The following is a 25,339-nucleotide window of genomic DNA, read 5'->3' on the forward strand; positions in this document are numbered from 1 at the left end:
GAACAGTCCCATTTGCTAAGAATTTAACATCCATCTTAGTCGTGGAAAACAGAGGAACTAAAAACACAAAAGCCAAAGAAAGCATAGTAAATAATAATGAGACGAGTAAAATAAATGGGAGTTACAGTTGATCCTAATGCCTCTTAAAGGTGCAGATTGCTTTTTCTGGGGAACACAACAGCCAACCATTGAGGGATGCTGAAGAGAATGAGAGTACCAGCCCAGACTAGTAAAATTCACTGGATGAGATGGAGAGGGGTGTGATGGCATACAGCACTTAGGGCTACTGTCTTCAGCCAGCTTCTGTGCAGCCTGGGGTGTTAGACCTGCCCTAACTCCAGCACTAAGTCTGGGCTTGGTGCTTCCATATGACTGTACAAATGTCTGCTCTGCAGCTCCTTTTAAGGTGAAAACACTTCCCAAATGACCCACTCAGAAAAGGGCTTTTTGTGTCCACAGGGAGTATCTTCATTGCATTCTGGCTTTGCTGACATTTTGTGGTGTTCAAAGCACTTAGATAAGATTTTCAGAAGTATCAAATGACTTAAAAACTACAAGTATCAGTAAGCTACCTCCCAGCCAGCTCCTGAAACACCCACACAGCAGTTGCTGCTCACCACAGCCAACTCCCACACTAAGTTTGGGACTTGGGGTCGCTTACATAGAGCCTAAGACCCAAGCAAGGCAGGTGAAAGCTATTTAGAGCTGATTAGCAGAAATTGTTAAAAGGAGAGGTGGTTTGGGGGGCTCCACTTTTCCTCAAGGTTGGGCAGCAGAGCCAGAGGGGGTGGTGGACTGTCAGCTCTCCTGAGGATTCGAAGCCCAACCCTGCTGATGCAGGTAGGTAGCTACACTACGTTTTTGAGAGAAATTAATAGTTACCTCTTTATTTTCGTTTAAAGTAGAATGAGAGGAAGAACGTGTCTGTTTATCCTCTTTTATGTAACCTTCTAGAAGTAGAATGGCTGAAAAATGCATCCTTTCTTTTGCTTGCACATGTTCTGTGTGGTTCTAAATTGTACCTTTGACACTGTGATTTTGACTACAAAGGAAAATGAGGAGGGTCTGTCCTCTTTGGTGAGGTGCCCAAGCTTTGTGGCAGGGAGTGAAAACTCATAGGCTTGCAGAGAGAGCACACAGGAGAGTTAGGAAGCTAAAAAGGATGAGGAGTTGTTGTATTCCCTACCCTATTTTTAGCTAATGCTGTTATAATGCAAAATGTTTTCTACAGTCTTGAGAGTGGTTTTAGGAACAGTAAAACACAGAATTACAAAATTATGAGGAATGGGGATTGGGGCTGTAATGAGAGGATTTTGCTGACTTTTCTGCACTGTTTCTTGACCTCGACAAAAATTTTGTCTTTATTTTTTTAATAATTAATATGCATCTTCTTGGCAGCTGATGGTACAAAATTATGGCTTTTTTTTTTTTCCGCCATGTAGTAAAGGGGAAAGTATTTCTTTTCATTTACAGCTAAGGGAGCAAGGCAGGAAGCCTGGTCTTCTCTCCCACAGCAATATGGGTATCCTGAGAAAGACGTGAGCTGGGAGGCTCTGGAAGAGCTTGTGCCATTACTCTTAACCTTTCTGTGGGTCTGCTGGCATTACTAGGCAGAATTCCAGTTTGGAGTTTATATTTCCCTCAAATGTTGTGATAACATTTACTTTGAAAAGAACCGATGTAAGGTAATGACCCAGCTCAATCTTGCTTAAGCCTGTTTAAAGATCCACACCTTCCTGGCTTGAGGAATGCAACATTTCAGCTCCATTCTGACTATAAGGAAGCCTTTTCTCAACTGAGAGGGTGGAAAGGTGCCAACAGCAGCCCTATTATTTGGCAGGCAGGAGGTAACCTTACAGTAAACAGCTGTCAACTTTGCAGTCTAGCTGAATTTTAATGGCTTAAAGACTAAAGAGAGTTACGATTTTGTCTGACCCCTTGGGGTCTGGGCTGAATTACTCCGGGCTACACTGAAGATATCACATTAGGGTCATATGACTTGTCTATATAAATTCCTCAAATGTGCCATTAAAATGTCAGTTCTTAACTTAGCTAGAACAATAAACCACTTCAGCACAGTTTAAATCTCTGATCTGGTATAAAACAATCAAAACAGAATAAGAGGGATATTGTGTGGCTGGAGGCACTGTCACTTTTAACCACGTGCAGGTGGATGTCATTACTCCAAATCATTTTGGGTTGGTCTTGCTCTGCATGCAACAGAGTGAGGTTTAGCCCAGGTGAAAATAGTGTTAGTTACCAGAAAATTTAGAGAATTTGGTTTTCTAACTTAACTACAATGTGTCAATGCCAATCCTTTTCCTCATTCCTGAACGTTCATTAAAATATAAAAAGGATTCCCAGGCACACAAAATACAGACAACTACTTTAAAAGTCCCTCAATTTTAAGAGATTGTGAGTATTAACACTCTCAGAACACTGATAAGGATTGGAAAGCAGAAAGGACCATAACTCTTAAATCAGGCAAGTGCAGGTATGAATCATAGCTTGAAAGAGGGGGGAAAAAAGTCCCCAAACCCAGCTTTTGGAGCAGGCTGTGTTGAAGCAATGATTTATGACCATTTCTTATGCATAAAGAGAGAGCATTTAAATCTGTTCTGTAATTTTGCACTAAGGCAAGTACCTTCAGTTGCTGCTGTGCACTAGGCACACACACTTACCTATCTGTCAGTGACAGCAGACAATTAAAGCAGTAATTTAATTGGGGATTCTGGAGCAAAGAGTGCTGGGAAGAATATTGATACCTTAATAAAGGCTCAAGCTGTGGTAATGGGTCCTAGTGGTAATGTGTAGTATGATGAACTAGGGTTTTGATTTGAGGAAAGTTATACAGAGATGCAAAACTACAACTCGATGAAAGATTATAAATTACAGGTGACTGGCTACATGTAGTTTCAGAATCAGGCATATCTGCCTGCTCCTGGAGTGCCTTATGAATATACTCCTGCATTATATTAATGCTTTTCTTACAGCTTTGAGTAAGGCTGTGCATTTTCTAGCAGTGCATCTGTATACTAAAGCACTGCCTTTTACAGAAGGCGAGGGCACATATACTCTCCTGTACTTACGTTTTAAGCTCTAATCTTTACATTATTCTCTTACTCCTACTCTATAGGAGTCAGAAATCCCGCAGCACTTCTCAAAAAAATTCTACTGCAGTGCTGATGAGTGCATCTTCAAAATGGGCGTTGTTTGGAAGATAAACTTGTGCCCTGCAGAGAAGATAAAATGTAGATTTATTGAAGCAAACAACAACAAAAAGCTGTATATTGGATTTTGAGTCCTTTTTATATTTTAGGGTCTATAAAATCAGGCTCCTTGCCCTTTATATTGCAAGTCTAGCAGGAACAACTGCTGAAAGTTTTCTTGATCACCTGTCTTTTATGTCCCCTGTAATCAAGCATATACTGAATTTCAGAGTGATTTGAAGAGAAATACCATATGTCTTTACTAAAAACAAAGCAGAATTATAGACTTGCTCCTAATGCCTTATCAATAACAGTTTTCTTTTGATATCAATGGGAGTTCATTTTCTTGATATTTCACCAAAGAAATGGAGGCACTTTCAGTACTTCCAAGTTTATTTCCAAAGACCTCTTCACTTAGGACTGGATTTATTGCCTCTGCAAAAATACAGGTACAACAGGCTTTGTGCAGGAGGAAAAAGGCAAAACAGGGGGATTGGGTTAGAGGTGCCCACGGAAGGAATACAGAACAACTCCTCCATATCCAATTCACAGTCCCCTGGCTGAAAGTAAGAGCTATTATGGTTGCATTCCCATATATTAAAGTATACCAGTCCTGCTTTCAAGAAATTACTTACACCTCATGTGTCCTTGTTTCTTTCCCAGCTGGATCCAAATTCCTTACTGTGCTGCCCTGTGTTGGGCCATGATGAACCTCAGTGTTGTGTGGAGTTTGTTCTGTTAAACTGGATGTGATAAATAAATTGGAGTCAATGCATGACACTGAAGAACCAAGCATTAGTTGGAAGTTCAAATATTGAGAGCTTAGGTTACTTATTGCCATGGCAATCACTATTAAAAATATTTTTAGCTTATATTAAAGGTACAAAAAAAGAAGAAAAAACAAAAAGCTTTTTGAAATGTGAAGTACAAAGACTTTAATTTTAAAAAACATTCCTTAACCCTTCAGTGAGGGGAATTTTTGTAAGGGAGCCCTGGGTTTGACAATCTTGGATGATTAAACTTTATATAAAGTGTCTTCTCAGGAACAACAAAAAAAAGAAAAGTGCAGCAAGGCAGGAGCTGCTGCTGGTCATAGTCTGATCTTGTTTTTATGAAACAAGTGATCATGGCCTGAGCATCATGCAATATCTCTGCCTCGGATAACTCTGTTGGCCCCTTGCTGCCTCCTCCTATCTCTAAAATACAGAATTTAGCAATAGATATTTTAACTCACTGCAGTGATGTGGTTTAATTAATAACTCTTTTTAGAGAAGTCTAACAATATTTGTCAATATTTTTGCTAGTAGGCTTTGCACTTTCTTATTCAAATTTCACAAAAGAAAGATGACCCCCCGAGAGTATTATGTAATAATATAAATATAAAAGTAATAATAACAATAAAAAAAAGATTCCTCTACTCCTTGTTACAATGCCTGTGAAAGGCATCATAAAAGAGAACTCTCTTATTATGGATGTGATAGAGGATAGTGAATAGATACAGGTAATTACTATTTCAAATGTCTAATGACCTTTTCACTAAAGCACAATGAACTTCTATTATGCTCTGTTGCTTTCGGTAGAATGTGTGATCTTCATGCATACAGATGCACAAAAAAGTCCTTGATTTTCTAGCAGAGTAATGTAATTCAAGAACTTGTGTCGTAGTTACTATTTTTTTCCAAATGTTGGAGTGTGAAGTTTGAGAAATAAATGGTTTAAGTTTGTATTACTGAGGCTGTGGTCAGAATTTGGAATGTGTGGTGTTTCTGTATCACCTGTGAGAACTGATGGATGCCAACATAAACTGCAAAGCAGGCACTAATGATAGAAGCAGATCAGCAGGGACATTTACACCCATACAATTCTCTGTTCTTATGTGGAGACACACGAAACAGTGACAGGTGCAGCATCTGCCAGATTGAATTGTTTGTAGTGTGGCAGGCAGGAATACACCTCAGTTTTCTCAACAATAAAAAGTGTTTAAATAAAAAGTAGCATTCCAAAGAAGATCAAAAATATTTAATTACCATTCAAGCAATAAGCCACAATGCTAAAATGTTTCATTATAAAATGAACAATAGAACTTTTGTGTTATTTTGCGTTTAGGGACAACCTGGAAAATCTAGAGTTCTGAGGCAGAAAAATCAAACATATTGAGGGCTTTTGTGCTTTAATTCCAGGGGAAATGACAGTGCCTATTGTCGCTGCCTGTGTTGTGAAAAAGTGATTCTGATGATCAGGAGGCACCAGTCTCTCCCAAATAATTTTAGGGCACTTTTTAATACAGAAGTATCAGAACTATTCAGGTGGTTCTGACTAGAGCATTTCTCATTGCATTCAGGTCTGGGCTAAGGAAAAAAATAAAGGTGGAGTCAAAATATCCTGTCAGAGAAGAACAATTTTCTTTGCAACTTACATTAATCACAGTATATGTAGGCTAAACAGCTTGACCATGACTCAGGTGTGTGGGAGAATTTTGTAGAATCATGTAAGATTAGTATATGGTTCCTGCATTTTGGCTACTGTTATCTTCATGCTGGAGTACTCAGCAACACTATAATGGTTTTCAGTAAAAGAAAGTCCAACTGCTATAGTTCGGTCTTAGAAAAGAGTGGGGGGAAAAATACCCAAAGGATTTCTCACCTACTCAGAGTTTGCTCATTAGCCTTTGATTCTTGCAGTGTGCAGTTAGAACCTAAAAAAGCTCAACATAAGCCATTTTTTAGCAAATGTAGAAGTACAAAATTTCGTGTTTTAAATACATGAAACCAAATTGGAACTATTTTCAGTATTTACTTTAAGACTGGGAAGGCAAAAGGTGTTTTGGCTGAATGGTTCCACTTTAACCTTCTGTGTTGGTGAACTGTCTATAAAGGCTAGATAAGTGGGTGATTTCTGGACAAAAGAATGAATTGAGTTAATAATTTGAACAGTGAGGTCAAGAGTAATTTACAGTCATAGCTGGTGTGAAAGTCCTGTTGTTTCTTTAACTAAGGTATTGATTGATGTTGGACTGCTATAAATTGTACTGCAAGAAATCTGTATGTACACAAACTTGAAAATTAAGTCTAGTCTGTTGTGATTGAGACAAAAAGACTTTACTTTCAGAACTTCACTGGTCTATAAAATAACTAAAACATTTTCCAGAAATGACAAAGACAGTGAGGTTTGATGCACATTTAAAAAAAGAATATTGAAGTTATATTTCCATTTAATTGAGCCATTAATTCTAGAAAATTGGCTCCTACATGTAACCTGAAACCATACCACATTCTTCTACTTGTTTTCTGACATCACCAATTGAAAGTATATCACAGCAAATAAATCTGCTTTCTTGTTCAAAATATGGGCAATTTCAAGAGAAAACACTGAGTTGAAGAGAAACCTGAAGAAAAAAAAAACCAAATCAGTACCTGAAACAGATAAATAAAATGCCTGTCTCTAGCTAATAAACTGGGAACCTGAGTACTGTGTTTGACAAAAATAGAGGAACTATAATTTGGCTCACAAACCTCTCAACAAATAGTAAAAGCTGGTATGTGTTTTCTCGATGAGAAGCTGGGCATGCTGTTGACCTCATCATTATAAGATGTTTCTTCTTCTCTGGATATTCAGAGCACATGGCACTTCATCTGAAATCCCTTGTTCTGATTGCTGAAGTGTTACAGAGCTATTTTCTTGTACAACTGAAGCTATGCAGAAACCAAAGCACAGACCCCAAGCGTGAAGTCGTAAAGGGTCTCGGGGAAACATTCAGACAATAAAATGTGCACTGCAAATACTGAACGTGGCAGTGAAAAGTCCTCTGTTGTCCTTCTGCTGATACTCCCCAGGCCATCTGTAAGTGTCCTTGATGAACCACCTGTCATTTAGGTCATGGTTAGTTCACTAATTAGAAGGACAGTCACCAGACCAGGCAGTTGGAGTAGCAATTTCCATGAATGGTTGCATACAAAGAAATTAAGAGTTCTTGAGTTTTTAATTGTAAGGCAATTCTTTATAGAAGTTATAGTGCTACAAGCTTTTCTCATAAAACCAGGTACAGAGGACATAGACATTGACAAGCCAGTCATCCCAATAACTGAATTTTAGGGCTGAGAGTTGGAGATTTAAGTGTTCTAGGCAGAGTTTTAGCTTGCAAACTTTAAGGTTGTTGCCAGTTCTCAGTGTTGTGCAGGGGCACCCTGGGGTTGGTCAGGCTGAGGAAGAAAAGTTTGTTGTGATGTTGGAAACAAAATTGGTTCTTTCATTGCATTATAATGAATTACGTAATTTTGCTTGGCACATGGCTTACCTTGGATCCACCCAATTGCTCATGATCTTTGCCAAATCTCAATTCCTTTCTTTGTCTCCTATGACTTTGATTCTCCTTTATAGTTCCTCACTGGCAAAGGGTGGGTTTCTTTCATGCTCATTTAATGCTAGATATGGAAATGTATTCAAGCACCTAAATTTGAAGAGAAATTGAGTATGTTTACAATTCTGGCACCTAGTTTTTCTATTATTTTCTGGGAAAATTTCCTTTTTATAAAATTTTTTTATGTCTGCCTTTCAGGTGGAGACACCTGCTTTGATTTTTTTTATTGTTACTTGAGGTCATTTAAGCCAGTTTAAAATATATGTGCATTTACCTATTTTGCATGCTGTGAACTGGCCCAGAGTTTCAGGACCGACTCTTTAGCTGACAGACATCTGGCAAATTTTCTGAATCTTTCAAAGAAACCATGTCAATTTATATTAGCTGAAGATCTGATATTTAATTTCTTTCATAATGAAACATCAGATGAGAATCCAAAGGTTCATAAATGCCATCCCTAGGTAGGGATGGGGCATCCAAAGACATTTGAGTCATCCTTTCCTGTCTATATCTTTTTATGCAGAAGTATTTCGCTGAACATTTCTCTAAATGTGCATGGAAAATTTGAACAGCAGATAGAATCTGTAGTGGAAAGACAGTTGTGTATTTTCATGCAGAATTGATGACTAGTTATGGGAGGCAGAATTACCAACTCCAGAGAACACAGATGTTAACTGGCATAATGCCCTCTTGATGCAAATAAATACATTAGATGCTATAAAAGATTTTAAAACAGGAGAGCTCATCTTGGCAGGAGATATATTTACTGGATTTGTGCTATTCATTTTGTTTTATAGAATTGCTGTGGAGTTGGAATAGACTATTTGAGGAGCTTCTAAATGCACCAGTGGAACAAGACTTTAAATTCATTTTATTTCTGGTGTTTTTTAAAGGAAAAAAACACGCTTAATTTGTGTATAGATACTTCACCTCCCTTAGTACCCAAAGGGTCCGACTTACATGCCTGGTAAACTAAGCAATGACATTATCACAAAGTGATGAAAGGCTGGACAACTGTTCAAACATGCAGGGTTGTTAATTTTTCTGGAGCACTACAGAGGAGAACACTCCATTCAGAAGCTGGGTTATTTGCATTCTTCCTCCATCATTAATATTCCTTATGACCAAAATCTCACTGTTATTCCCACCAAGTTTACACCACCTGTCACTCAAACTCTTACTTTTGTTCCCACGTGATTATTTGAATTTCTTCCAAGCAAAACCTGGCAGAAAATAATGTGACCTGTCTCCTCCTACAGCCCTGCTGTTTGTCGCAAAAACATGGCAGGTTTTTTGTGAATCCATCTTTTATAATCAGAGGAACATGGGCATCTATTTAGGGCAACAGATTTTAAGGTCAAAACTCTGGTGACATATATGCAGGGAAGCATTGCCAGGGTAGTTTAAGGCAATGCTATACCTACTATTTGCAGTGATTTTTTTTTTTTTTTTTATGCATCCTCTTCATGAAGGCAGTGGAAGGAAACCACACCTCAGCTGCCCACTTCAGTACCAGTACTAGTGCAAGCCCAATAGGGAGGACTTGAGGAGTGCTGGACATGGTGGACACTGGTGTGGTTTGTTACAGCATTTCCTGTGTTTTGAGTCGTGCCATGACTTTGTGATGTTCAACAGTATGAACACAGCAAAGGGCAGGAGGGAAAAGTGAGCCTCAGGTTTTTCCCTCTCTCCTGGGTGGCTGTCACATTCCACAGCAGCTGCTATGTCTGCTGCTGCTGTATCTTGCAGTAGTTTTTTTTCCAAGGCATGTCCCTTTTAACTTCCTGATCTCATTTTTCAAGCGTTTTGAAGCATTTTGCCACCTCCCTTTGTCCCTCCTGTTTTCCCTGATGTTGATGGGTTTTTTGGTTTTTTGTTCCATGCTGTTGTTTTATGAAGCCTTTGTCTCCTTAGACTTGTCTCTCTCCAATACATGCAACTGTGAGCTTCCTTTACTACTGTCTGCATTTTTGCATCACATCAATCCTGCAATATGACAGATGCAAATCTGTCTAAAATAACCTGTGCATGATGCACACAACCTGAAAATAAACACTTGTTTCAGTGTTAGGTGGGTCATACCTGCAAATAACCTTGTTTATCTGGACACATTTATTTTAATGTTTATTGTATAAATATAATGTTTATTGTATAAATCTCAGTATACTCTACAATACCACCTACCATTTGCTCTTCTATTATGCATAATTTAATATAGTCCTACATTACTCCAATTTTTTATGTTGTTGAGTTCATACATGGCTACATGCTTTGACAAGGATACAAGTGTGGCATAAAGATTGCAGAAAATATTGCATTGAGGTTTAAGTGGTGCTTTTGGGCTAGAGAATGTTAATTCAGACAAGGTATCTGACACTAACAGTTGCACAATGCGGATTGGTGCAGTATTTTTTCCACACTTGTTTTGAATTTTCTAAGTAACTGAAATAACTAAGGGTAAAATGACAGAATTGTATGATAAAAAATACAAGTATATCCCACTTACTGATTTTTTTCCAGGTCTCCCCAGGCTCAACAACTCAATTCATGCATTGAAGTGAATTAACCTATAACTTACTGGGTTGCTGGAGTGTTTCTGTGGACCATTATCAGTGACAGGACACTGAAATGGATATATTTGGTCACACTGGTAGAGTCTTGGCTTTTGTAGAAGCCAATATACACTGTAAGGAGACAGAACAAGTCCTGCCCTAAGCTGCCATGTAACCAGCAGTAGTTTCTCCTGCTCCATAACGTTTTTTAACTTTTGAAGCCTGAGATGACTTGTACTTTTGTTTCCAGGACACACTTGAGTATCTTCATTAACTCCAGATTGCTTATAATGTAATTATTATATATTAACACTGTAAATAATTAAAATTTGCCACAGGTAAAACTTCATGCCTGTTTCTAATGAAACATTCAGTATTCCAGTCTAACCTCTAATTGTGAGTTGTTTCTTTCGCTGCATTCCCTTCCTCTGGCATATCGCTGCTCTTCCCTGGGTTCCCAAGGACAATTGTTAGAGGCTGGGGATGGGATATCAGGTAGCTCCTGAGGACTAAAAATACGCTAAATCTAGTGACAGGACAAGAGGATATAGCCTCAGGCTGTGTCAGGGGAGGTTTAAATTGGGCATCAGGAAGAATTTCTTCATGGAAAGGGTTGGCAAGGAATGCACTGTCAGGGAATGCACAGTTGGAATACACTGTCTAGGGAGTCTCCATCCCTGGAGGTGTTCAAGAAAAAACTGGATGTGGCACTTAATGCCAAGGTTTAATTGATAAAGTGGTGAATAGTCAAAGGTTGGATTTGATGGTCTTGGAGGTCTTTTCCAACCTAAATGATTCTATGATTCTAAATTAAATCAGTTCCTCCTGTCTTGAACATGTCCGATTTCAAATACCCTTTTAGCCCTCTGTGAGTTTTAGCCTCGTGGTCCAAGGCCACAGCTAAGTTCCAAGAGCTTCAGCAAGGACAGGTCTGCTGAGCTGCAGCAGAACACTGAGCCCTCCTGAGAAATCCCACCCCTGAGCTCACCAGCTGGCTCTTTGTAATGAGGGTGATTGGGCTTTTCAGCACTATTTATGCAAAGCCAACCTTCATCAATTGTGAAACAATTTGCACTTGATCACTGGTGATTTTTCATATTTAAAATAAAACAGTTCTCATTGCCCCCACTTTGCAATCATAAATCAATTTTTGGTCAAAGCGATTTTAGAGGAACTTGAGCACCTTAGTTCTAAATACTAATGAAAAAAAAGCACAAACTTTCTCATTAAAGCGGTGTACAAGAGCTGCTCATGCTGTTGATACAGAAAGGACTGATTGGAAGCAAAAAAACTCTATACTCTGTGGAACTAGGAAATAAGATTTCCTACCCTCTTTGACCTCAGTATAGCTTTTCAAGACTCGATTGGCAGGTATTAGTCTAAAAAATATGTTAGAAAATTCAGTGCCAGCTAAGTAGTAGGTAAGTTTGGTTCATTTCAGAGCCATGATCTTATTAAAGAGAAACTGTATATATTGAGCAGATTTTTCAAACCAGAGTGTGAAAACTCTGGATATTAAGGTACTCAGTTGTGAATTACACTTGGCTCTGCTGCTGCCGTCTTCAATGTTGGGGTTTTTTTCCCTTTATTGTGGTCCAGAGCCCTGTGTTGCCTTTCACCTCTGCTCTATAATGGATTTTTCATATAGTGTGGAGAGTGTCTAGGAAGAAAAGATACTATCGATATGCAAAATTGAATTATGGTGTATCTACAGTGACTGGGATGCAGTGATTTAGCACAGCTCTTGAACATGGATATTTCTTGAGGAGCATGATTTACACTTACTATATGGAAACTATATGAATAGAATGAACTTTAGCTTAACTGGAACAATATTAATATAAATGTAGATGGTGGCTACCATAGATGCTGAAATCATCTGTCCCCCTCCATATTTGTGTGATTTTTGGACACGATGCATAGCTTCTTAAGTGAAGTGAGAAAATACCCTGGTTTTGTAAACTTAACTACAACTTAGCATCTTCTAAGACTCTAAATTACTCTGTGCAGTGTTAATGAAAGCTGTTTAAGTGAAACAGCATTGTATCTATATGCTCAGTGAAATGAGCATTGTATCTATAATGAAGTATCAGAAATTAGAAATAAAAGTAAAAAGGACTGCAAGTTAATGTTCCTTTTTTTTTTTATCCCTTTCTTTTAACTTCTGAATTTTGCACTTGAAATTAAATTGAGTCTACTTCCAAAAGGCAAAATACAAAGATTGTATGCACAAGGATCATTAAATGGGCTATGCTGGAGTGTCGTTTTGTGGACCTGTATTTTACACTGAGTTCTTGTATCACCTTTTCAAGATCATCACATTTCTCAAAGTACAGAAAAAACTAAAGCAAGATTTCTGGCTTGTTTTTTTTTGTTTTGTTTTGTTGTTGTTTTGTTTTGTTTTTTTTCCTGAGAGAAAGATGCCACAATATACCCTGCCCCATTTTCAAGGGAGTGGCATATAAGTAGAAACACATGAACTTATGTTCTGATTTTGTGTTAAGTAACGCAGGCACAGGAGCTGGGCCAAGCATTCAGCACCATGTTCTTCATGGTCTTTTGTGTGGCCAAGGAGGGTGTGACTGATGTACATTGCAGAAGTCACACTCACAAGTTCTGCATAAGCAGGGGCAGGCTGAAATATTACAATCTGCTTAAATGTTGCAGAAAGAACTTCAGATCTGTATATTCCCTTGAGCAAAATTAAAACTCACACAAGTTATCTGTTGATACTGAAACTGATTTTATTAATTGCTAAGAGATGCAAAGAGAAAGAGGAAAAACTAAGAAAAGTTGGAAAATGTGAGGAAAAAATTCTCCCTTGAATTTAGAAAGATGGCAAAAACTCATGAAACAAAAAGAAAGAATTTATTCATCATACTGGGTCTAGTCTCTGAGTTTTTCAGGGAGAAAAGACCCTTCGGGTTTAAACTTCATACATTTTAGAGTTTCACAAAATCCCACCCTTTTTCAGATAAGTTTAATATATTCATTTTGCCTAAAAGGATTTATTTTCTCTGAAAAGGGTCTTTCCTTTCCTTTTGGTTGGTTGCGAGGCATCCTCTATCAAAAATGATGGATCTTCCTTTGTTCTTAGCCCAAAGAGAGAAAAGAAACCTCTGTGTCCAAAATTTCCACATGGCCTCAAAATATTTTGATTTTTAGGAACTTTTATATTTCCCTTATCTGACCAAAAAAGACTCTGATGCTCAGGTCCAGTTTAGAATTTGGATATCTTACAACTTCGCGCTAAGCCTAAAAAAACCCCGTATTTTATTTCTCGTGGAAAATACTAAGATTGCTTCTAGAAGTAGAGAAAAGATACCACCAAAAACTACCTCTCTGCCAAGCTGCTGTTGGGGGGGAAATAAGATATAACTCACTCATGTTGCACAGTGGGTCTCAGTCCTCTCCAGGCCGGCAGAATTCCAGTCTCTGGTGACAGGTGGGCAGCACATGGTGGCAGAAGAAAGGTGATGGGGGCTGGGGAGAGATTCTCAGCTAGGGTAACTGGTTCTCTCTCTCCCTTTGCTGTCCCCTGATTTTTCCCAATTTTTTCCCCAACTCTTATAGTGTTCAAAGGAGGTTGTACGTGGTATCTTGGCACGTAGCCCTATTCAGATGTTCGAGGAGATATGATAACCATAAACAATAGCAGGATCTTTTGGCAGGAAAACTCCGGCAGGAAGCTCTGGTGAGAACTTCTGGCAGAAAGCTGACGGAAAATTTTTGTTAGGAAGTCTTTGACAGGTAGAAATAGTGGTGAAACATTATTTTTGTCATTTCTATGTTACCTGTGTGCTACACAGACTGTCTCTGGATTTTTCAATAGTGATGAGTGTTTACCAATCTCAAAAAATTGGAATTTAGTCTGGCTTTGATAATTGCCTTAATTGGAGGTTGCAGCCTGTTTTCTACAGAAAAACGAATCTCATTTTACTCAAAATAGAAAGAAATTTTTTCTTCTCCTGCTGTTTTCGATGGGGTGCTTGACTACTGTATAACCCTTATGGGAAAATATTTTACTTAACTTCTATTTTTATCTCCTGTTTGTTTATTTTTAATTACTACTTCAGTACCCTGGGATTTACCATCGATCTTCATCTGCCTACACAATTATCCTCAGTTTGCTGAAGGGTTTGTTTATTTTTTAAGTTATATGAGTTATATGTGCTCTTTTAAGCTTTTTTTTTTTGTGTGTGTGTGTGTGTCTGTGTGTGTGTCTATCCACTTGTGACAGAAGGGTTCTGATTTACTTTAAAGAAAGGTGGATTAATATTCCCGGTGTTACGAGGGTGTAACACAAAGGGAAGATGTCTGAATGCTATTGCTGTCTTGGGGTGATTATCTTTCTAACAGCCTCCTGGGGGAATGTGCACCATGGAGTGAGGTGTTTCTGCCCCAAGGTTACCTAGGGAACACCGTAACACAAAATGTGGGAGTTTAATGCCTTTAACAGTGTTTTAAATGCACTGAAGTTCTTCACAAAGCATCTCCCACTAGCTTGAGGAGTATCTCAAATTTATAAAAAATGAATCTGCAACTTCACTGGAAGAGACATTTTTTACTTCTCACCATACTGGAGGGTCTACTTGCTGTGTAGGTTTTGCGTTATCATTTAAAAATGAATTCCACCATTTTGTTTTAAGTAAATGAAGTCATATCTTCAATCAGTAGATCAGTGTAATTCAGCTGATATAACCGAAGGTTCTGTCCTAAAGATAATTTTTCTCTGTCTGTGAAGAAATTACTTTTCCTGTATAAGCAAATGAGGAAAAGATTTTCTGCCCCTGTTAAAACAGTATTGGCAGCAAAACTCTGAACTTCTATTCAGTTCTGAATGTGTTTGGACAGCTGAAGATTTCTGATATATTTCTTCCTAACTTTTAATTCAAGGCCAGTTTGTATGGGGTTTTGAGCAACATGCTCCAGTGGAAGTTGTCTCTGCCCATGGTGGGGGTTTGGAACTGGATTATCTTTAAGGTCCCTTCCAACCCAAACTATTCTGTGATACTATACAAATTTGTTTGGTGTTGAAAAGGGATAAATATGTGGCTCAGATAGGATGATCTATGGTTCACAAGGAGACTCCTGCCCCCAGGTGGCTCTCCCTGACAGCCAGTGTCATTCTCTTTGAGTTCATGTGGGGAAATAAGGGTGGAAAAGGTTGGAGGCTGTCTGGGACCATGTAGGGTGTGTGGAGATGTGTGCTCCTGACATAGCACTGCATAGGAGTAAATAGTAACTTTAGGTTCATGATTAGTCTGGAAGTTGCTCTGAATCTCTCCCATGTACTTTCTTTCCAAAATTGAGACTCTTTCTTAAAGGCCTGACAAAGAAGGTTGATCATGGAATGACCCTGTGAAATTCGAGCGCACTGTAATTATAAGCAGTAGAGAAAATCTATAGAAAAGAGATAATTTCCCATTAAATTCAATGGGGCAGTTGTCAGTTGATATAAATCGGTGAGTTTATTGATTCGGTGGAGCCTGTTTACACAATATGAAGCTTCAGCCCCACTGGGTTTGGAAGCGAATTCCATAGAACCCATTTTATGTCAATAATTTTAATTTTTATTCAGTTCAATATGACTAATTATTACTGTTCCCTCAGTGTGAATGGACCAAACGGCTCCTGTTAGAGCCTTCTGCTGAAGTGACTCACTCAGGAGAATGATGAGCAGTGACAGAGCTTGCAGCTGATCAGGGAGGAGCGAGGTGATTTGTTGTTGTGAGCAGTACCCGGCTGTGCAGGAAAACGCAAGTCACTGTTAAGTGAACCCTGAGCTTGGTTCTCCTTCCTTGCTGTATTGTGTTGCTGCAGAGCCACAGTCTCACTGCAGGCTGTAAAAGGTCGGCGTGCTGTGCAATTAATCTAAATTACACGCACATTTCAGAATATGTCACACTGCATCATTTGAACCATCATACAAACAATTACTGCGGTTCAGATAGAGTTCACTTTCAAAGTTTCCATTGGCCTTAAGTAAAGAACCTTTACTTTTGTAAGGGAAACAGGGGCATAAACTCCTTTATTTTCTCTTGCATATGAAGCCTGAAACTATTACAGCTTACTCTGTAAATCCATTTCCCCTTGTTCTCTGTGATTCTCAGATTTCCTTATGCTCCCCTGACTCAGGGGAAATATTCATTAGGACAAGCACGTACAGTTCCCCTAAATATATCAAGTTTGAATTACTGAAGCCTGTGGCTGGCTTCCTTCCACATAGTTTATAGGGATTTTTTTTTAAAGAAAAGCCAACAGCTGATCATGCAACTAATCCAGATTTTCATTCTTTCATCCTAAACCAGAAAAAAAAAAGCTGACAGTTTAACTGTCTCCCTTAATTCCCTTCTCCAGAATATTATTTGGGGTACAGTGGTTTCTGCCTTGCGTGTGTACCACTTCAGGTTGTGCTGAAGGGGTGCACAGCACTTTAAAAGCCATTTACTCTCCCAGGGCATGAGCCTCCATGCCTGAGGGAGTGTTTGGTGCTCGCCTCTTGGAGCAGCAGTATTGGAAGTAGAAGATGTAGGAGACAGAGCATTGGGATTTGCTCAGGGTGATCCTTTCACAGCACTGGTAGCTGAAGGACGTCTTCAAACTAAGGCTGTTGTAATCTCATTGAACCACATAGCAGCAATGAACTTCCAATCTACATGAACATTTCTGAATAGTACTGGCTTGAATTTTCTACATTTCTCTTGTTTTGGTCCCTTACTTAGAAATATATGTTTTCTTTAAGTCAAAGGGAATTTAATTTCCCTTTCAATTAGAACTATTTCACAGATGGAAAAACCGAAGATGGAGAACCTGGTGGTACAAGGTGACTGTCACTGTTACAGCTGATTTTGCATTTGCAAAGACACCATAAAGCAGATTTCATGCTGCTGCCACACCCACGAGTGGCCCATGATAGGTAATACCTCACATATGGGCACTTGGGTTCAGATCGGAGATGAATAGCACAGGGCTCAACCCACAGATGCTGAGATGTGTGACCATGGCAGCCTGTGGTAACAAGGCTGTTGGATTCCCATTTGTTACAAGACATGCAGAGAACTGGGTCTGAATTGTTCTTTTTCAGGCCCCGTGCTGTGTTAATGGCAGTGAACAGCTGAACTTGTGTGTTGCTGTTCTAATTCCTTCCTCAGCAGTATTTTCCCATTCCTTTACCACTGCACTGTCTATATTACCCTTTTACAGATGTCCTTCCTTCCTTCCATCAGATCCCATAGTTAAGAACAAGAGATCAGAATGCATAGTGAAGGTTTGTTTTCCTTGCTGTGGGAGGCAGAGCACCCTTCCCTTCCCTTTTCCCCCAGAACACAAATCCTCAAACTCCAGCAGTTAAACCACAATCCAGAGCACTAACATTTGGATTTGGAAGCATTTTGCATGCACAGATGGGGCTCCACAAGGTGCAAAGCTGTGAAGAATGTTGTAAATTGTCGAGTCAGGTTAAATTTAAAAAGTGAAAAGGGGAGGAAAAAAGCAAAACTGAGGGAAATGAGGGAAGAGGCTCCAGATGTGGGTTGGATGGGATCTGACTGTGTTCCAAAGTTTCTTCAAGGCAAGCAGGGAAAAGCCAAGTCTTCAGGCAATGTTTTTTGTGAGCTCCAGAGGGGATGAATTAGGGACAGTGTATTTTGGAGGCACCTCCTGCCCATGAGATCCCTCTGTTGGGGGAAGCTGGAGACCAATCCCACCAAGTCTCCTTCACACCTGCATGATGCTGATGTGATGCCTGGATGCTGGCTTGTCCCCAGACTCTGAAACAGAAAAGCAGGAAGATATGGAGGGAAGGGAAGATGCTGCCAGGGCGTGCAGACTATGCTGTGCTTGATAGGGCCACAACTGATAGGGCAGGAATGATTCCCCTTTGCTCCCTATTGATAGGATTTGAGCCAGCACCCCTGGCATGAGGTTGTTATGTGAAGACTGAGCAGATTCCAGGCTGCCCCTGAAATGAAGGGAGCCGAGGGGTCCCTGAGTTCTCTCTTACTTGGACACACACCACAGCTCTTGTCCCAAATGAAGGGGAAAGTAATTGGCAGTCTTTCCCTCACATCTCATTTTAATACTGCAGTAGTTCCATTTTAGCCAAGCTGTGTACTTTTATCTTCCTGAGAGATCTCAAACAAGCTTTTAATTTTCAGAAAAACCTTTGCAGATCACCTCTAAGATCAGGGTCAGAGCTGTTTCTTTTGGGTTGCGCCTGAGGGAGAAGGGTGCGGAAGGGGTCTGGAATGGTCTTGGAGTTTTCAGTGGGCCTCCTGATGTCCTGGTGAGTGCTCAAGGATGGTGCACAGCACAGAACATGGTGGAAAGTGCAGCTCTATTTATGCAGTAAGATCAGAAACTGTTAAAACATAGTTGTAATTAAGCAATTTTGTAAGAAAAAGAAAGAACAATGGGCCATGCCATGGACCTAATTTTCCTCTCAAGCTAGGAAAACTCAGTGTGCTTGTCTAATTTCATGGCTGCAGTGATGAAAAAATTTGTTTCTTCCCTTCCTTCTTTCTCCTGCTGTTGTACCTGTCTCACATGTTGGCACTTGGGGCAAATCTTGGAGTTTGCCTTGGCTCTGTCCTTGGTGTTTGGTATCCTTTGGAAGCCATAATACATCCTGCAGTGGGGGTTATGGATTCTGGAGGGAGCCTGTGCCCCAAGCTCAGCATCTATATTGAGTCAGTCTGCCTTGTGATCTGGTGGAGTCTGGGGACATAAGAAATGTAAATAGGAATTGAATCACAAAGCTACCAGAGAGATGCGAAGTTGGGATAAGCTGACAAAACCACGCCCTACCCTAAAAGAACCTGCCCCATTAAAAAGAATCCCCAAACAAAGTAAAACTTGGAAGAAAACTCCAAAAGCATTTTGGTTTGTGGTGTACAGGGGGAGAATACGGTTACAGATGTAAGTACTGTGACTCAGGCAACAGAAGCGGCAAGAATTATGTAGAGCAGAAGAGATTTTAAGTTGCAAAAATGTGATTGAGAGGAAGAAAAATTTAGGCTGCATCTCATGAGAAAATAGACTAATTGTGAAATCCTCTACTACACTTAGATCTCGGCCCCCTGGGAAATAATGGAAAAGACTGTTTCTTTGCAGTAGAAGCCCCTAGACAAAACACCAGTACTTTAGGAATAGGTTATGCATAACTGCAATATAGTTCAGCAGCAGCAACCCGATTCCTGCTCTAACAGGAAAGAACTAGCTAACTTATCAGTAGTAACTTTTTGTGTTTTGCTTTTTCCATATGCCAAAGACACTGCAATTGCTGACAAATGTGTTTGGTTATAGAGGTTATTTTACAAAGGGAAAATTTATCTAATAGGAACAGGTCTAAAACTAATGGTTAATTTTGCATAGGCTGCCCAGCAGCCAGCAGATAGTAATAGCTATTTACCTCTACTCCCAGCTTAGGCTAGATCTGAAACTACTAAATTAAAGAAAAAATAAAATTTAAGCTATTTCTTTAAACCATTCAGTTCTCCAGGGAAGGATTTGCAAATGCACTTGAATTCGTCATTTAGAAGCTCTCCTGTTGCTTACAAATATCTATTTTCTTGAGACACCTTATTGAAAAAGTGTCTTAGTGTTTTCCATCATCTACTGTAGCTTGTTTTTAAAGCAAAAGACAGTATGTGTTCTGAAAATATTTGTTCACAGTATTGTTTGGCAAACTTCAAAATGCATCTAAGGTTTAAAATTAAAAAAACTAATCATGAGCATGGAATGCAATTGGATGCAGTTTCACAATTCGAAATGACGTTTCAAACTCTCCTGCCCACCCTAAGTACGTCACTTGCCTGTAGCTCTGCCATTTTTGTAGCCATTTAGGAGCAGTAAACAAAGCTCAGCCCTTCCCTTGGTGGCTGCTTATACCTTTCCCTGTAGGTGAACGTGACTGGCTTTACCCCCAGTGCTGGCTGACACACTTTTCACCCTCAGAAGATCCAGGAGAGGAAGGTTCCTCCAAGCTCACTGTGTTTGACTTTGACTTTTAGTCTGGTTTGAGCTGGAACTTTTCTTAGCACTCTTTATCTCGGTTTTCCATCGGTGATATTTCAAAGTTGTTGCATGAACTCGAATTGATCTTAAGCTAAGGGAAGATCCCATTTTTTCCTCTGTCTTCACTCTTCCACCCTTGCTCTCTGGGCTTATCAGCACAGCTGGTGTCAGCTGTAGCTTTTATCTGTACCTACCCTTGAGTCAGTTCAACTTGCTAGACCAAAAAAACCCTACTCGAAACCTTACAAAAGGATGGATAATTTTCTGCTAGTTTTGTGAGTGGAATTGAGAAGACCAAATGATGCCAGTGCTGGACAAGGTGTGGGATGAGCAGGGTGAGCCTGGAGTTAGGGTGGGGAACAGGACCTGTCCCTTTCAGCAACAGAGAAGCAGGGTGCTCTTTACCTTGTCTCAGCCAGTCTGGCTCACCCAACCCAAATAAATGTTCTTTTTTACCTGTCAGGGCTGCTGTGAACATGTTCAGGATGTATTTAGCCAATGACTGTGCAGACAGTATTGTCCAAACCAAAGTTGTGCTTTATTTGTTTTTGTTTTTCAAACGCACTTTTTATTAGATTGAGATTTCTAATGCTAATTTTCATGTTTTTGTATACATTCATGAATTACACTGTTGAAATTGGAGAGAGATACCACAGGAAATACCTAAATGAGAAAAATGAAATTCTGATCTTTAATTTTTATATCAAGAAATGATTTATATAGACTTAAAGAAATACTACAGTAAGTACATAGAAACCTACCCAGAGATCCTACCCAGTTCAGAGACAAGAAACTACTCGCTGAATTAACATGCAAATATACATACTGTAGTCACATCAAATGAGTGAAGTAATAATATTTAGTTCCGTTAAGGAGCTTTTTATGTAGAATTCTTGCCCAGACAGGACAGGATATCTGTTTTTTCAGCAGCCAAAGGGAAGACAGGTTCCAACTGATTGTTATTAAAAGTATTTTGGTGCATTGCCTAGTATGTGATGCCTAATTTATGCCTGTTTCACACTGTCACAGTTATTTCTGTAATAGAATAAAAATGAAATGTAAATTTCCCAGTACTTTATATTAAATACATTTCCATTCATTAAAAAGCAAACAGCACAACCAACACTAACCAAAGCTGCAACTATGTGTAAGATATGAAAAGAAATGTTAAAAATTTATTGTTTCTGGCTATGACTTCTTACTTTTTTGTTTCCCAAAATGAAAAAAACAGGAAAAATATGGAAAGGAGACTGAGAAATGGCATGTTACCCACTCTTTTTTCTTTAAAACTATTAAGAAGAATTTGTACTCTTAGAGTTGACTGAAATGTTTCTGTGCATATTTAGCTCAAATGATATGCAACAAAAATTTACTTTTTCCATGTGCACTCAGGTAGAGAGTCCACCTCTGTCTTAACCAAACTGTGCAATTTTAAATCATGAAATAACACCATCCCAGTAGGTTAAATAACACTATAGGTCATATCTACATTCCAAGAGTTTGCTCAGTGTAGGAGGGCTGGTATAATCAAATTTAATTAGAAAAGCAAAGCAAAATTGCTGTGTGCTTGATCCAAAGCTTGTTGAAACTTACAGGAATATTTCTGCTGATTTCTTTACTTCTGTGTGTTATCTGTTATTAGGACAGAATCAAACTTGGTTTCTTTACTCTTAGCAGATTGGGTTTTTGGTAACATTAACAAGATGAGAAACCAACTGATAAGACAGGGTAGCTTTTCCTCTTAAAAACCCGAGTACTTGCTTTAGAAGACTTCTCATGTAACTAGGTATTTCCATGTAAAGATAAACCAAGGTTAGTCTTTATGGTATATCTCAATGATAATGATGAAATTAGGCAAGACAGTTCTCATTATCTGGTGGGTCTCTGTGGTAGAGACTATTTGGTATAAAGGAGCTGGCTAAAGGATATAGTAAATTTAATTAATGACTATTAATGAAATAATGAAAAATTATTTCAGGTTCATCTTGATCTGTTTTTAGATGTTATGCATTTAAACATGAAAAAATCATTCCAAGTTTTATGAGCAGGGGCAAGCAATACTTATAGCTTGCTTTCATTGTTTTTTTAAAGGAATATGTGACTACAGGACAGCTGCAGATACAAAAAATTACTTCATGCTTGTGTTGCCTGGATAATCTTTTAGGAAGCAACTGTTCAGTTTTATGAAGTGAACTGTAAAAATGCAAATAATTTTAAAACAACTTTCAAGCGATTTCTTCCACCATGCTTCATTCTAATAATCTTCAAGTATTTAGAGAGTCAATTTCTCTTAATTTTAGATTGTTTTTAAATTAAATGATGATGACTGTGGGTAGGATGTCTTTTACTGTCTAGAGTGTCACAGTAGAGTGTAATAGTCCTAGATGTGAAATGTTTTCATCCTATTAAATGGCTGTGTTATGTTATCATGGAAAACGAGCATCTAATTTATTTTAATCTTTCATGTTCTTTGAGCTGTTTTTCTTCCTAAGTGTTTTTAAGTGACAAATGAGAATCAAATTCTGTTGTTGATGTTAACTTCACAGTTATACTGAGAAGACCCCTATCTATAGCTGACAAAAGCCAGCTTTCCTTTTCTGTAAAGTGTTTGTATTCATTTATCTCAGAAGGACAACATAATCCATACACTGTAATTTTGTATTTGTTCCTGTAAATCTCTGAATATAAGCCTTTCTGTAGGCAGTGCTTTACATATGTCTGTCAAATACAGTTCTTGTTCTGCTCACATGTAGATCTTGATTTATGTGTGGTTTATTCATCATGTGCCTCCTGGTTGTACAACCTGTGTATAAATTACTAAAAATTATGGACTATTTGAGACTTTTGGTCATATTAATGTTGTTTGTAGGCTGGGCAATCTCTGTCTGGAATTACAATCTCTAAATGTGACAAATAACTTACAGGAGCAGAAATACCTGTACAGTTTTTCTTTACTGCTTAGATCATGTTTAGGTAATTTTTGTGATGTAGTACATAACTGTGCAAAACTGCAGTGGAGAACATTCACATCCCACCCTCACATATGGTATGAGGCAAAACACAAGAACGTCATCTGCAGCATCCTTCCATCAAATCAGCAGTGTGTGCTCTATCTTCATTTTAGAAGTGTTGTAACCTGAGCCTCCTTTCATAGTGAAGGAAAATCAATCCTCCATACATGTAAACAGTTAGTAATGGTCTTACTTGAGCTTAACTTATACTGAATTATTTATAGTTGAGTTACCCAGGGAGAATATTACCTTTATAACAGACTGCCTGAATTGCCTCTCTTGTTTATTTTCGTTGGGATGATTTATTTGAATAAAGACTGCAGGACTGGGTCCTGTGTTTGTTGGACATGAGAACTCTTCATACTGGGATTTTTCTTTCTTTTTGTTTGATATTTCCATCTTCCTCTTCCCCCCCCCTTGTTTTGTTTGTTGTGGTGGGTGTTTTTTTTTGTTTAGGGTCCCAGTATGGGGTCCCAAAGTGAATGCTAGTGCGTTTGAATCTAGATGGCTCCCTGTTGACACGCCATCTGCAGATGCTCATGTAGAGTATGTTTTAAGCAGCAAACACCTGGGGTGCTGTATTAAAAAATGCTCAGCATTTCAAAATCCTGGTGATGGAGAGTGATATGCTCTTGATATGCCACTTGCTGTTAGAACTATAAGCTGGATCCTGCTAAGTTCTAATGCCTCCTGTTGGAGTGAATGATCACAGAGAATACTTGGGACTTGAGAGATGCATGACTTACAGGTGTATTAAAAGGAGTTTAACTCTGTCAAAACTCCTCTTTTATTTAGACATAGTAATTTTAGACTTCTCCTTTGCTGTCTCTTTGAAGGACTACAGTGTAATAGCCCTTGAGCAACGGGATGAGCAAGAGCTGCTACCAGGCCTTTAGACTTGCATGACACTCCTTATTTTAGTGATACGAGTTTGAAAACGTTCAAGTCATGTCATTTTATGGTGACAAAATGTCTCAGCAAAACTGAATGATTTTTGATGGATATATTCCCAGAAGCTATGCTAAGGCCTGTGGAGGGAGCATGATTAGGGGCAGAGAGCACAGATTCAGCAAGGGCAAGTCTTTCCTAACTGATCTAGTGGATTTCTGTGATGGAATAACTAAATAAATAGACAAAGGAAGAGCTACAGATGCCACCTGCCTCGACTTCAGTAAGGACTTTGACATGGTCCCCACAACATCCTTCTTTCTAAATTGGACAGAGGAATTTGACGGGTGGTCTGATTAGATGGTCAAATCCAGAGGTTTCAGTGGCTCATGTCTGGATGGAGATCAGTGCTGTGTGGTGTCCCTCAGGGGTCCATACTGGGACCAGCACTATTTAATATCCTCACCAGTGACACAGACTGTGGGATCGAGTGCACTCTCAGCAAGCTTGCAGATGACCCCTAGCTGAGTGGTGCTATTGACACACCTGAGGGACAGGATGCCATCCAGAGGGACCTGGACAAGCTCAAGGAGTGGGCCTGTGTGAACTTCATGAGCTTTAACAAGGCCAAATGCAAGATGTTACCTCTGGGTTGGGACAATCCCTGGTATCAACACAAACAGGGGGATGAAGGGATTGAGAGAAGGACCTGTGGGTGCTGCTGGGTGAAAGCTGGAAGTGAGCTGTCAGTGTGCACTTTCAGCTCAGAAAGGCAACTAACTGCGTTCTGGGCTGCACCCCCAGCAGTGTGACCAGCAGGTCGAGGGAGGTGATTCTCCCTCCCTGCTCTTGTGAGATCCCACCTGGAGAACTGGATCCAGCTTTGCAGCCCTCAGCATAGGAAAGACATGGACCCCTTGAAGCAGGTCCAGAGAAGGACCACCAAAAATTATCAGAGGGCTGGACCGCCTCTGCTATGGAGAGGGTCTGAGAGAGCTGGGGTTGTTCAGCCTGGAGAAGGCTCCAGGAAGACCCTGTTGTGGCCTTTCAGTGTTTAAATGGCATTTATAAGAAAGACAGGAACAGAGTTTTTAGTAGGGTCTGTAGCAATATGGTTTTAAAATAAAAGAGGTTTGATTCAGACTAAACATAAGGAAATTCTTTAGAATGAGGGTGGTGAGGCACTTGCACAGGCTGTCCAGAGGGGTGGTGAATGCCCCATCCTTGGAAACATTCAAGGCGAGGTTGGGTGGGGCTCTGAGCAACCTGACCTAGTGGAAGATGTCCGTGCTCATTGCAGGGCAT

At 39.4% G+C, this 25,339-nt stretch overlaps 1 protein-coding gene across 1 annotated transcript in view; it reads left to right on the plus strand.

Annotated features, from left to right (window-relative positions):
- Positions 1-655: 655 nt before the first annotated feature.
- The window catches only part of NLGN1 (neuroligin 1), a 433,184-nt gene continuing 408,500 nt past the window's right edge, over positions 656-25,339 (plus strand). Inside the window, exon 1 of the mRNA XM_032698022.1 lies at positions 656-840. The gene's annotated coding sequence lies outside the window, so the exon portion shown is untranslated. The remainder of the gene's footprint in view (positions 841-25,339) is intronic.

Source organism: Chiroxiphia lanceolata, chromosome 10 (assembly GCF_009829145.1).
Source record: "Chiroxiphia lanceolata isolate bChiLan1 chromosome 10, bChiLan1.pri, whole genome shotgun sequence".
NCBI classification, from domain to species: Eukaryota; Metazoa; Chordata; class Aves; order Passeriformes; family Pipridae; genus Chiroxiphia; species Chiroxiphia lanceolata.